The 12,998-nt window shown below is 41.5% G+C and overlaps 1 long non-coding RNA gene across 1 annotated transcript; it reads right to left on the minus strand.

Moving 5' to 3' along the window:
- Positions 1-1,053: 1,053 nt before the first annotated feature.
- LOC122458127 lies at positions 1,054-4,229 on the minus strand. The gene is made up of 2 exons (XR_006278007.1): positions 4,148-4,229; positions 1,054-1,790 (listed from the first exon to the last, which is right to left on the minus strand). It is a non-coding gene; the product is annotated as an uncharacterized LOC122458127 (long non-coding RNA).
- Positions 4,230-12,998: the final 8,769 nt, after the last annotated feature.

Genomic DNA, 12,998 nt, shown 5'->3' on the forward strand with positions numbered 1-12,998 from the left:
CTGCATGAGCGGGTGAAGCATTTCACATCATGAACCAGATCTCAGGCCCACAAATGTTTGGCTCTGTAAGCCCCCAGATCCTCATCACAAAAGCTCCAGGGGCTATATGCCTATAGAATCTGTGTATAGGATAGGGCCAGTGGGTGCATAAAATTTAGATGCAAGGAGCCTCATCTCTAAAGCTTTAAACACTAACAGCAGGGCATAAAGCTGGAAGCTTTTAAAGTTAATTTGCTATTTTGTTTCTTTTCTAAATAAATTAGAACTAAAACTAGAAATTAAACATTACCCATGTAATGCTCCACAATAACAGAAAGAGCCAATTATCATAGAATTAAGAGAGAATAATCTGGAGGTGATAGTTTTCTATATTTGTTGTAACTTGTTTAGCACAGTAATTTAGTTGGAGGCTGTTTCCAAACTGTGTTAATATATAACCTGCAAAGGCTGGCCTTATAATTAATTATGCCTTATAACTTAAGTTGGGTATTTAGAATCAAGTCATGATTCTCTTGCTGCTGTAAAGGAGAATCAGACTTTAAGTTGCCTCTTCTTAACCCACTAATGGAGGAAGGAGAAATCAGGTCATGACTTACCCATTTTCCATCAGTCTTGGTGGTGGCTGAGCAGGAAGGAACTAAGTCATGTGTTGCTTCCGCTCTGATCTCACTGCGATCTGTCTGCAAGGTGGACAAGTGTAAAATGCTTTCTTTGTATACCTTCCCTTTCAGTCTCTGTGTGTAGGACCTCCAAAAGCTCAAAGCCCAAAACAGCTTGTTTTCCGTGTTCTGAACACTTCGAGTACACATACCTGTGCCAATAACCCCTCCTAACTGGGACAGTGGAACTTACAGGCAGGGGAATTTTCATAGTTTCTTCAGGAAGTCAATTAAAAAACCAAACCAAACCTGGGGCTTCAACCAAACAAACAAGTATCTCACACACAAGAAAAGGGACTTAATACAAGCTTTCGGCATGTAAATAAACTGGAAAGAAAAACAAAAAAAGAGACAGAACCAACAATTGCAGAGGAAAAAGGATGGACAGGTGACAGACAACTTAAAAAGAAACTTTATTTTTTGTCAAACATTCTCTCCCCAAAATGGGTCAGTCTTGGCTCTTATACCCTGAATCTATCAAATCCAAAAGGGAAGTTGAAGGGAACAAATAGGATGTTATATTTTAAGAAGGGGAAGGTGTGGGAGAGAAACAACATGAACAGGATACTTAGGGCAAGGATAATGAAAAGTTTTATATAAAAAGAGATATAAAAGCCCTTAACCAAAACAGAAGGGGGCATTGAAGGAACAAAAATGTTTGGAAAAGGGATTGTAGGAGACTTTAAGGGAGCACTGTGTAATCTTTCCCATCTCACCAGTAGCTACCGTAAGGGATTGTCACAGTGGTGGGGTAGGGTGACCAGACAGCAAGTGTGAAAAATTGAGACGGGGGTGGGGGGGTAATAGGAGCCTATATAAGAAAAAGACCCAAAAATCAGGACTGTCCCTATAAAAATCGAGACATCTGGTTGGGGTGGAGGTGTTCCTTCTTGAGCATAGTAGTCAGATGCACATCCCTATCCCTAGATCCAGAAAAGTGCTCCTATCCTGATACTGACACTTCTGTTTTTGGGGTATTGTGGGGAACACCATTAAGGGAAGAATGGAGGTAAAAGAAAACATTGTTACTAATATAACTTCAACTTTCATATTTTAAAGTTCAGTAAGAGATCACAAGTTGGTAAAAAGGTTGAATACAATTCTTCTGGGATGTTCCAGTCTTAAGCACCACTGAAAGAAAAGAAAAAAAAATCTAGAGAGGAGAAAAGAATAAATGAAATGGAGGGGGAGAAATCAGATTTCTACTTAGAATACAGAATGTTATGTAAACAAGTATTTTATGATTGTTACCCTTTGAATATCAACTACAGAAAGATAAAGAATAAGGACATACAAGAAATAATCATTTGCACTTATAAAACACCTTTCTTCCTGACTGGACTGAAAACTCTTTACAGACTAAGTGGTATAGTGACAAATGCACCACTTCTAGGATGAAACACAGTAGATATTCTGGGTCAGGAACACCACACAGAAAGTGAAAAGTAATTTCTCAGTTTGAAACTATAGGGGAGTTTAGGTAGAACGTAAACCAGTGGACAGGACACCAGTCTTAGGACCCTTAGTCCTGTGTAAAGTGCTGTGAAATCTTCCATTAAGTACAATTTGTCCCAAAACAGCACCTTCAGCAATGTAGTGCTCCATTGCACCATACTAGGTGACTGGTTCAGTACTGATTTAGAGGACACAGCTTGTCTATCTTTCCTCTGTTCCCAGCAGCAGATAATTGTATTGGACTGTGTCATTGATGCTCCCACACACACAGCATCTCCAACTGTAACAGCAGAGTGAAACAGCCTAGGTTCACATCAATTTCATTCTGTTCCTTTTTCTAGACTAGTGCTATGTGCATGACCAGCCTGGAGGAGAAAAAACAAAACAGAAAAGGGGAGAAACAGAAATGGAAAGAAGATAGAATGGAGAGGCAGGACAACAAAAAGGAGAAGCTAATGAGAGAACAATAAACTTAGAAGAGATGCTCACAAATGAAAAAAAGTGGGAAGGGAATAACAAAAAAAAAAGGTGGCGGGGGGAGATGAGTTAGCTGCACTAGTGGGAACATTGTTTAAGGACCATATTCAAACCCATGCTCCCTAGCCTAGAAACACCTTGTCTAGACTAGGACTTGAAAGATGTTAGCTAAGCACGTTAACAACCTCATGTAGACAAGGCAGCATGCCTTTAACATATTAAACTAGTTCTTTAACTCAACTAATTATAGAATACACAGTGAGAAAAATAACCACACAGTCCTCAGTACAATACTAATTAAATACTGTACAGATGGCCACTGTATCACTGATGTCAATAATGTAGAAGAAAGTACTACGAGACAGAGAATATTGTTATCCCTTTTTTTATTTGAGCTGTTAGCCAAAATTCAGGGTCCAGTGGGTTGCTTCAATTAGGTGGAAAAGTTGATTTGGAGTCAGCTATTTCTCTGATGGATTCCTCTATTTACAAAGTCCTGCTTTCCTGAACTCAGCAGGCAAACAGTTTTTTTGCTCACAGTTCCAGGTGCTTTTCCAGTTAGCATTCCGCCCAAAATCTCTCTAGGCTTTTCTCAGGTTCCTAGAGCTTGTTCTGGCTATCCTTGGCTTTCTGTTGCTTCTTCGTCAGTTTCTCCTCCCCCGGACGCATGTACACAACTCTATCAATGGATGCCCAAGCCCATGTGTTTGCTCTATCAGGACCCAGGGGAGCCCGCATCAGACAACTTTTTATTACAGAAGTTGGAGAAGGAGAGAGAGGCTGTTCTAGATTTGATTGACAAATAGGGCAGAACTAGTTGAGAATTTGAAGGTGGAAGGCACCTTCAGTGAAAGTGATCTTGCAATAATAAGTCCATCATCATGACTTGATTATATTTATAATGTTCAAACAGAATAAAGTCCAGACCAGAAAAATACATTGTATACGCACACACACAGAAATTTAAGAGTACCATATTTCACAAAGGTGAAAACAATTGTGAGCCAAATCAGCTCTCAGGAAGAATTTAATCAGGGAAATGTGAATAATTGGGAATTGTTTAAGAACACTTTACTAGATGCCCAAAAATCCACAATCAAGGAATTCTGCTATATTGGTTTAAAAATGAACCTGGTTTAGAGGGGAAGTGAACACATCTAAAAAAAATATAACAAATTGAAGAAAGGGGAAGTTGATAGTAAGAATATAAAACAGAAGCTAGGAATTGTAGAAAATTGATAAGGGAAGTAAAGGGAAACAAGGAGAAATCTATGGCCAACACCCGCGATAAGGACAATATAAGTTTTTAAACGATATTAGGAAAAAAAAATCCTAACAATGGTTTTGTACTAGTACTGGATGAAAATGGTAGAATTATCAATAATAACGCAGAAGAGGCAGAAGTATTCAATAAATATTTATGTTCTGTATTTGGGGGGAAAATAGATGTGGTCATATCATATGATGTGATAGCACTCTCTGTTCCACTACATTGTGACAATATTAAAAAATAGCTACAACACTTAAGCATGTTTAAAATCAGTAGGTCCAGATACCTTTCATCCAAGAGCTTTAGAAGAGCTGGCAGAAGAGCTTGCTGGACCATTAATGTTGATTTTCAATATGTCTTGAAACACTGAGTAGCTGACACAGGGCTTGATAATAAAGAATTAAGAGAGGGTAGTATAATTTATGCCAGTCAGCATGGGTTTATGGAAACTAGATGCTGTCAAACTAATAATATCTTTTTTTAGATGAGATTACAAGTTTAATTGATAAAGATAGTTGAGTTGAGGTAATAGACGTCTATAAGGCATTTGACTTGGTAACAATTTGATTTAAAAACTAGAATGATATAAAATTAACATGGCAAACATTAAATGGTTTAAATTCTGGCTAACTGATAGGTCTCAAAATGTAATCATCATTGAATGGGTGTGTTTCTAGTGGGGTCCAACAGGGATCTGTTCTTGGTCCTAAATTAGGCATTGTCATCAATGACCTGGAAGAATAATAATGTTTTTGGATGACATAAAAATTGGGTGAGTGGTAAATCATGAAGAGGACAGGTCACTACTGGAATTGTTGTGGATACTAATATACGGTCCTGCCAGACACTGATTTAATCATAAATTCCTTCATTAAATCCAAATATTTATGTAATTGCTCTAAACATTTTTAAAAGCCTAAATGATAAGCAGTTACTACAGCTATATAACAACAAACGTTTATAAGTAATGATCAGATACTTACAAAGGATGAGACCCAGGGGTGGTCAAACTTATGCTGACTGGCTTCAATTTGGTCAGCCAGGTACTAACGATGAGCCATTTAAGAGCTCACCCTTTTCTACCCTTTAACAAAAAAGTTATGTCTTTGCCAATTACTAACTTTAGCAGTTTAGGGCTAAACCCTGTTCTTAGGCCTGAAGTAGATAAGATAGCTGACTGGGATCTCTTTTTCCAAGTCTTTTTTTATTTTATTTTTTTAAATCTTTACCATACTTCTTCCTAGCTGCTGACCAATACTCCTTCAGCTGAAGCATGTGTATAACCAGGTACAGCTCCAAGGTAACACTGGTATGTTAAAGTTACTACTGACTCAACATGCACAACCCTTCTTTATTGTTCAAACTAGTTGGAACCATCCGGGATAATTAGAGGCCCCTCTTTTCTTATCATCCACATTCTGAGTTCAGCGTTTTTACAACTTCTCTCCACTTACATTTTTTTTTAAACTTTTAAGCACATTATTTCCAAGGCCTTCCCATGGTTGCTAAAACCCTTTTATTTACCTATCTAATCTTATGGTCACTGTGTGACACAGAGGCCCACTGGTATTTCACTACTCTGTGTCAGCAACTCCTATCAAGCCTGACAAACTCATTACACCTATCACATTGCTGTCATGATATCAATCTATAAATAATGTTGTTGAGATACCAAATGAAAGCTGGTGATGCATTGGCCATTAATATAATTGAAAAATGTATTTATTACACTATATGAGGAATTACTGATATTATGCTTTAAGTCTGTAACCAAACTAAGGGAGAAACAAGTTGTCTTCCAGACAAGAGGGAATATAGTTATCCCCATGTCTCTAATGGGAATTGAGCAAGGTGATGCCAGAGACAGTAGGCAGTTCATTTGCATTGGAGATACACGGGCAACAAATTAACATGAGGATGTGAAATCAGCCTGGGAAGACATTGGAGTCTGAACCCCAGGGATTCATCCTGATTCTGGTGTCAGAGACAATAAACTTAGGGGAATATAAGGGGAAGCAAAATGACCTTTGTTTACCCATCACTTAGGGAACAAAGAGGCCAGTGCTCTTTGTATCTTTGCACAGTGGATCCCCTAACATGTGGGCGGGTGACACTGACAGGCCGTTTTAGGTAAGAATCTTATTTTAGCTAAGGATTTTAGTTAGTTAAGTTTTAGTCACTTAGAAGCATGTTATCCTTTAGTTTTATTTGTAACTATTTCTCTCTCTATGTTACCTTTGCTTAAGTTGAATTTCTGTTCTTTATTAATAAACTTATGTTTCCTTGCACTGTAAGTTCATCCCAGTGCAGTATGTTAAAATAAAGTGTGAATCCTCAGCTGAGCCAACAGGCGGCTGTGTATCCTGTCTCTTTGGAGATAGCAGACTTGGTCATTTCTGTGGGTGTCCGGTGACAGGGGCTGGATGCTGCAGGGAGATGATTCTGGAGATTCTGGGAGCTGAATGCACCAAGGATTAACCTGCAAGGCAAAGTTAGGACTGGTGGAGTCCTGAGGAATCTGTGGGGCTGACTAGCAAACTGGAGTGACAAAGAGTTGTGACTCAGTTTAGCCCCAGCAGTTCCCTTTTATGTTGAGGCAAATGGGTAACAGAGTGCCTTACCGCTCTTGCAATCTGAATTACTTGGTAAGCTAGGCAAAGCAAACAACGTATGTTTTAATACTGCTATAAGTAAATATACATAACTAGGAACAAAGAACGTAGGCCATAATTACAGGATAGCAGCCTCTATCCTGGGAAGCAGTGACTCTGAAAAAGATCTGGGGGCCATGGTGAATAATCAGCTGAACATCAGCTCCCAGTACAATGCTGTGGCCAAAAGGACTACTGTGATCCTTGGATGCATAAACAGGGGAAACTCAGTAGGATTAGAGCACTTATTGTATCTCTGTATTTGGTACTGGTGCAACTGCTGCTGGAATTGTGTGTCCAGTTCTAGTATCCATGCTTCAAAAAGGATGTTAATAAATTGGAGAGGGTTCATAGAAGAGCCAAAAGAATTATTAACCAACATGCCTTATAGTAAGATTCAAGGAAATTAATAATTTATCTTAACAAAGATAAGTAGGTACTGTAAGTACCTACATGGGGAACAAATAGTTGATGATGGGCTCTTCATTCTAGCAGAAAAAGGAATAACACAATCCAATGGCTGAAAGTTGAAGCTATGAAAATTAAGACTGGAAATAAAGTGTGTTTTAAAGTGAGAGTAATTAGCGATTTGAACAATCTACCAAAGTTTTTGATGGATTCTCCATCACTGACAATTTTTAAATCAAGATTGGATGTTTGTCTAAAAAGATCTGCTCCGGGATCTATTTTTGGGAAGTTCTATGGCCTGTGTTACACAGGAGGTCAGACTAGATAATCACCATGGTCCCTTCTGGCCTTGGAATCGATGAACCCACTCTTGTGAGTGCTTCCAGTCAGCTGGGTGTGGTGCTGCAGTTTTCTTTTTCACCTGGTGCCCCCGGTAGGTTGACAACCTCATCAGGTAGATCTTAAGTGGTTCAGCCCTCTGGCTAAGTCACTCAGTCAACAATGGATGAACCCCTTCTAGGCTAACTGTTATAGAGTCCCTGCCCTGTTATAGAGCGCTGTCCCCAGGGCTTTCTCCTTTGAAATTCTTTGTCTTCACCAGTTCTCATTGCCCCAGTTCTCCATCCAGGTCACCTCCCAAGTTTAGTGCTCTTTTGGGATATCAAGGTTCAATACATGGTTGGCCTTCTCTGGGGTCTTCAGTCCTGTCTCTGGGCCCTTTTAAATCTAGCCTTTTTTCTTGGGCTTTTAAACTAGCCACGTCCCCTTTCCAGGGCTTTGGCCTTTCCACTACTTCCCACTACTCCGGCTTGCCCACGACTACAGGTCTCAACTCAAGGATTCTGCACCAGCAGCCATGTACTGCTTCCCTGAATAGTTGCTGCTGCATTCCCTTTGCTGCTTCCCACTCAGTCCCACCACCTTCACATGTTACCTTAGGCTTATAATCCTTGGGTTGTCTCTGTCCTATCCCTGCTTGAGCATGGTCTCTCCCAGGCTTCCTTGCTTGGAGAGTTTTGCTGTCTCCTAGCCCATCAGGTCCCAGCCAGCAACTGAGCTTCTCAGGCCCTGCAACTCCTTTTATTTGAATCTGCTGCACTCTGATTGGCTGCTTCTCTGCAGTCTTTCTAGGTAGGCCCAGAGGACCCCCCCTTACCTGGGACAGGATAAGGTAGCATTGCAAGGCCTCCAGCAGGGGGCCTCAAAGGGCCAGGTACACCCCGTCATACCACCCTATATAGAAAGAAAAGAAATAATATAACAGGTCATCATCCTGTCCTCTGAGGTATTGTCACACAGGGGCTCTTCCTGTACAGGCAACCTTAATTCTGGCATTTCCTAACCTCAGAGTGATTCACTTCGAAACTTGAATAATGTTCTTTCTAGGGATGTCAAGTGATTAAAAAAAAATTAATCGCGATTAATCGCACTGTCAAACAATAATAGAATACCATTTATTTAAATATTTTTGGATGTTTTCTACATTTTTAAATATATTGATTTCAGTTACAACACAGAATACAAATTGTACAATGCTCACTTTGTATTTATTTTTTATTACAAATATTGGCACTGTAAAAAAAAAAGAAATAGTATTTTTCAATTCACCTCATACAAGTACTGTAGTACAATCTCTTTATAATGAAAGTTGAATGTACAAATGTAGAATTATGTACAAGAAATATCTGCATTCAAAAATAAAACAATGTAAAACTTTAGAACCTACAAAGTCCACTCAGTCCTACTTCAGCCAATCACTCAGACAAACAAGGTTGGTTACAATTTGCAGGAGATAATGCTGCCCACATATTGTTTACAATGTCACCTGAAAGTGAGAACAGGCATTTGCATGACACTGTTGTAGCTGGCATTGCAAGATATTTACGTGCCAGATGTGCTAAATATTCATATGTCCCTTCATGCTACAACTACCCTTCCAGAGGATATGCATCCAGGCTGATGATGGGTTCTACTTGATAACGATCCTAAGTAGAGCAGACCAATTCATGTTCATTTTCTGAGTCAGATGCCACCAGAAGAAAGTTGATTTTCTTTTTTGGTGGTTTGGGTTCTGTAGTTTCCGTATCGGAGTGTTGCTCCTTTAAAACATCTGAAATCATTCTCCACACCTTGTCCCTCTCAGATTTTGGAAGGCACTTCAGATTCTTAAACCTTGGGTCATGTGCTGTAGCTATCCTTAGAAATCTCACATTGGTACCTTCTTTGCATTTTATCAAATCTGCTGTGAAAGTGTTCTTAAAACAAACGTGCTGGGTCATCATCTGAGATTGTTATAACATAAAATATATGGCAGAATGCGTGTAAAACAGAACGGGAAACATACAACAAGGAACTACAGGCCAGTCAGCCTCACCTCAGTCCCTGGAAAAATCATGGAGCAGGTCCTCAAGGAATCAATTCTGAAGCACTTAGAGGAGAGGAAAGTGATCAGGAACAGTCAGCATGGATTCACCAAGGGCAAATCATGCCTGACTAACCTAATTGCCTTCTATGACAAGACAACTGGCTCCGTGGATGAGGGGAAAGCAGTGGACATGTTATTCCTTGCCTTTAGCAAAGCTTTTGATATAGTCTCCCACAGTATTCTTGCCAGCAAGATAAAGAAGTATGGGCTGGATGAATGGACTATAAGGTGGAGAGAAAGCTGGCTAGATCATTGGGCTCAATGGGTAGTGATCAATGGCTCCATGTTAGTTAGCAGCCAGTATCAAGCGGAGTGCCCCAAGGGTTGGTCCTGGGGTCAGTTTTGTTCAATATCTTCATTAACAATCTGGAGGATGGCATGGACTGCACCCTCAGCAAGTTTGAAGATGACACTAAACTGTGAGGAGTGGTAGGTACGCTGGAGCAGGGGTGCCCAACCTGTGGCTCCGGAGCCACATGCGGCTCTTCAGAAGTTAATATGTGGCTCCTTGTATAGGCACCGACTCCGGGACTGGAACTACAGGCGCCAACTTTCCAATGTGCTGGGGGGTGCTCACTGCTCAACCCCTGGCTCTGCCACAGGCCCTGCCCCCGGTCCACCCCTTCCCTCTCCCCTCCCCTGAGCCTGCCGTGCCCTCGCTTCTCCCACTCCCTCCCAGAGCCTTCTGCATGCCACAAAACATTGAGAGGTGATCTGGAGGTGTGGGGAGGGAGGGAGAGGCACTGATCAGCGGGGCTGCCAGTGGGCGGGAGGCACTGGGAGCGGGGGGGGGAGCTAATGGGGGGCTGCTGACATATTACTGTGACTCTTTGGCAATGTACACTGGTAAATTCTGGCTCCTTTTCTGACTCAGGTTGGCCACCCCTGTACTGGAGGGTAGGGATAGGATACAGAGGGACCTAGAGGATTGGGCCAAAAGAAATCTGATGAGGTTCAACAAGGACAAGTGCAGAGTCCTGCACTTAGGATGGAAGAATCCCGTACACTGCTACAGACTAGGGACCAAGTGGTTAGGAAGCAGTTCTGCAGAAAAGGACCTAGGGATTACAGTGGATGAAAAGCTGGATATGAGTCAACAGTGTGCCCTTGTTGCCAAGAAGGCTAATGGCATTTTGGGCTGTATAAATAGGAGCATTGCCAGCAGATCAATCCCCTCTATTCGGCTTCAGTGAGGCCGCATCTGGAGTACTATGTCCAGTTTTGGGCCCCACACTATAGGAAGGATGTGGAAATATTAGAAAGAGTCCAGCCAGGGCAACAAAATTGATTAGGGGGCTGGAGCACATGACTTATGAGGAGAGTCTGAGGGAGCTGGAATTATTTAGTCTGCGGAAGAGAAGAATGAGGGGGGATTTGATAGCTGCTTTCAACTACCTGAAAGGGGGTTCCAAAGAGGATGGATCTAGATTGTTCTCAGTGGTACCATATGACAGAACTAGGAATAATGGTATCAAGTTACAGTGGGGAAGTTTAGGTTGGATATTAGGGAAAAACTTTTTCACTAGGAGGGTGGTGAAGTACTGGAATGGGTTACCTAGGGAGGTGGTGGAATCTCCTTCCTTAGAGGTTTTTGAGGTCAGGCTTGACAAAGCCCTGGCTGGGATGATTTAGTTGGTATTGGTCCTGCTTTGAGCAGGGGGTTGGACAGATGACCTCCTGAGGTCCCTTCCAACCCTGATATTCTATGATTCAGTTCTCCCCCAAGGAGTCCAGTCACAAATTTAAGTAACGCATTGTTTTTTTTAACAAACATTATCAGCATGGAAGCATGTCCTCTGGAATGGTGGTAGAAGCATGAAGAGGCATATGAATGTTTAGCAGATCTGGCATATAAATACCTTGCAACGCTGGCTACAAAAGTGCAATGCGAACGCCTGTTCTCACTTTCAGGTGAAATTATAAATAAGAAGCAGGCAGCAGTATCTTCCATAAATGGAAACAAATTTGTTTGTCTTTGCAATTGGCTGAACAAGAAGTAGGACTGAGTGGACTTGTAGGCTCTACATTTACATTGTTTTGTTTTTGAGTGCAGTTATGTAATAAAAAAAATCTACATTTGTAAGTTACACTTTCACGATAAAGAGATTGCACTACAGTACTTTTATGAAGTCAAATGAAAAACGCTATTTCTTTTGTTTTATACAGTGCCAATATTTGTAATAAAAATAATAATATAAAGTAAGCACTGTACACTTTGTATTCTGTGTTGTAATAGAAATCAATATATTTGAAAATGTAGAAAAACTTCCAAAAATATTTAATAATTTCAATTGGTATTCTATTGTTTAACAGTGTGATTAATCGCGATTAATGTTTTTAATCACAGTTAATTTTTTTTGAGTTAATCACATGAGTTAACTGCAATTAATTGACAGCCCTAGTTCTTTCACTTACAATTTTGTATATGTGGATGGGTGGGTAATATCCCAAGTTTTTAAAAAAGCAAAGTGAATTATCCTCGCCTCCTCAAAATTCTATCATAGAGCATCATAGTGATACCCATCTGGTTCATCAGCAGATCTGAAACCTTTAGATCCAGTATACAGACCTCTGCCACTTGAGCCGAAGGAAAACTGATCTGGAGGGGAGTGTGCTGTAATGATCACAGATTTTTCTGCCCATGACACCAAACTTGACCCCCTCTACTTCGTCCCCTCCAATCTGTCCTTGTCCAAATCCTGCTCTTTTCCCCCTCTCCTCCTGGCTCCTTGTCCCAGTCCCCTTCTATTTGCCTACTGAGTCCCAGTCTCCATTACTCAGGCTTCTCATCCCTGTTCCAGTCTCCTTGCACAACCACTCCTAGTCTCCCCCTCCTGCCCCAAATCCTTGTCCCCAGTCTCTTTGCCCAGCTGTAAGTCAGGAGTTCCTCCTTCCTGGCTCCTTGTCTGATCTGTCTCTCCCCTTCATCCCACACTGGCTCTTAGTCATAGTCTTCCTCCCAACTTCAGTCTCCCCTGCCCCCAGAGTTTTGTCTCAGTCTCTTTACCCAGCCAGTCCCAGTCTACTCCTCTCACCCCAGTGCCTCATCCAATCTCAGTATTCCTCCCACAGCTCCTCATGTCTGCCAGCCATCCCCCTACCCAACTTCCCTCAGTGGTTCCCAGTTCCAGTCTCCCCCACAGCCCCCAGCCCCAGTTTCCTTGTCCCGATCTGTTCCCAGTCTCCCTGCCCTGCTAGTCCCTGGCTCTGCAACTAGCTCCCCATCCCAGTCTCCTTGTCCAACCACTGTCAGCCTCTCCTCCTCCTCCTCCCAGGAACACTTCTTCTCTGCACCCTCCTACTCATCCCATTCTCACCAGAAGCCTTGACCCAATCTTCTCCTTTTCCTCTCCTCACCCCAGGACTGGCTTTTGTCTCCTCTGCATCCCAATCAGACAGCTTCCTCCACTCTGCCTGAGCCTGGGGGTAGGGACAAGAATGTCATCAAGAGCAAAGGAGAGACAAGCTCTTTGTTACAGGTTTCAGAGTAGCAGCCGTGTTAGTCTGTATTCGCAAAAAGAAAAGGAGTACTTGTGGCACCTTAGAGACTAACAAATTTATTTGAGCATAAGCTTTCGTGAGCTACAGCTCACTTCATCGGATGCATTTGATGAAATGCTCACGAAAGCTTATGCTCAAATAAATTTGTTAGT

This window comes from Dermochelys coriacea, chromosome 11 (assembly GCF_009764565.3).
Source record: "Dermochelys coriacea isolate rDerCor1 chromosome 11, rDerCor1.pri.v4, whole genome shotgun sequence".
Taxonomy (NCBI): Eukaryota; Metazoa; Chordata; order Testudines; family Dermochelyidae; genus Dermochelys; species Dermochelys coriacea.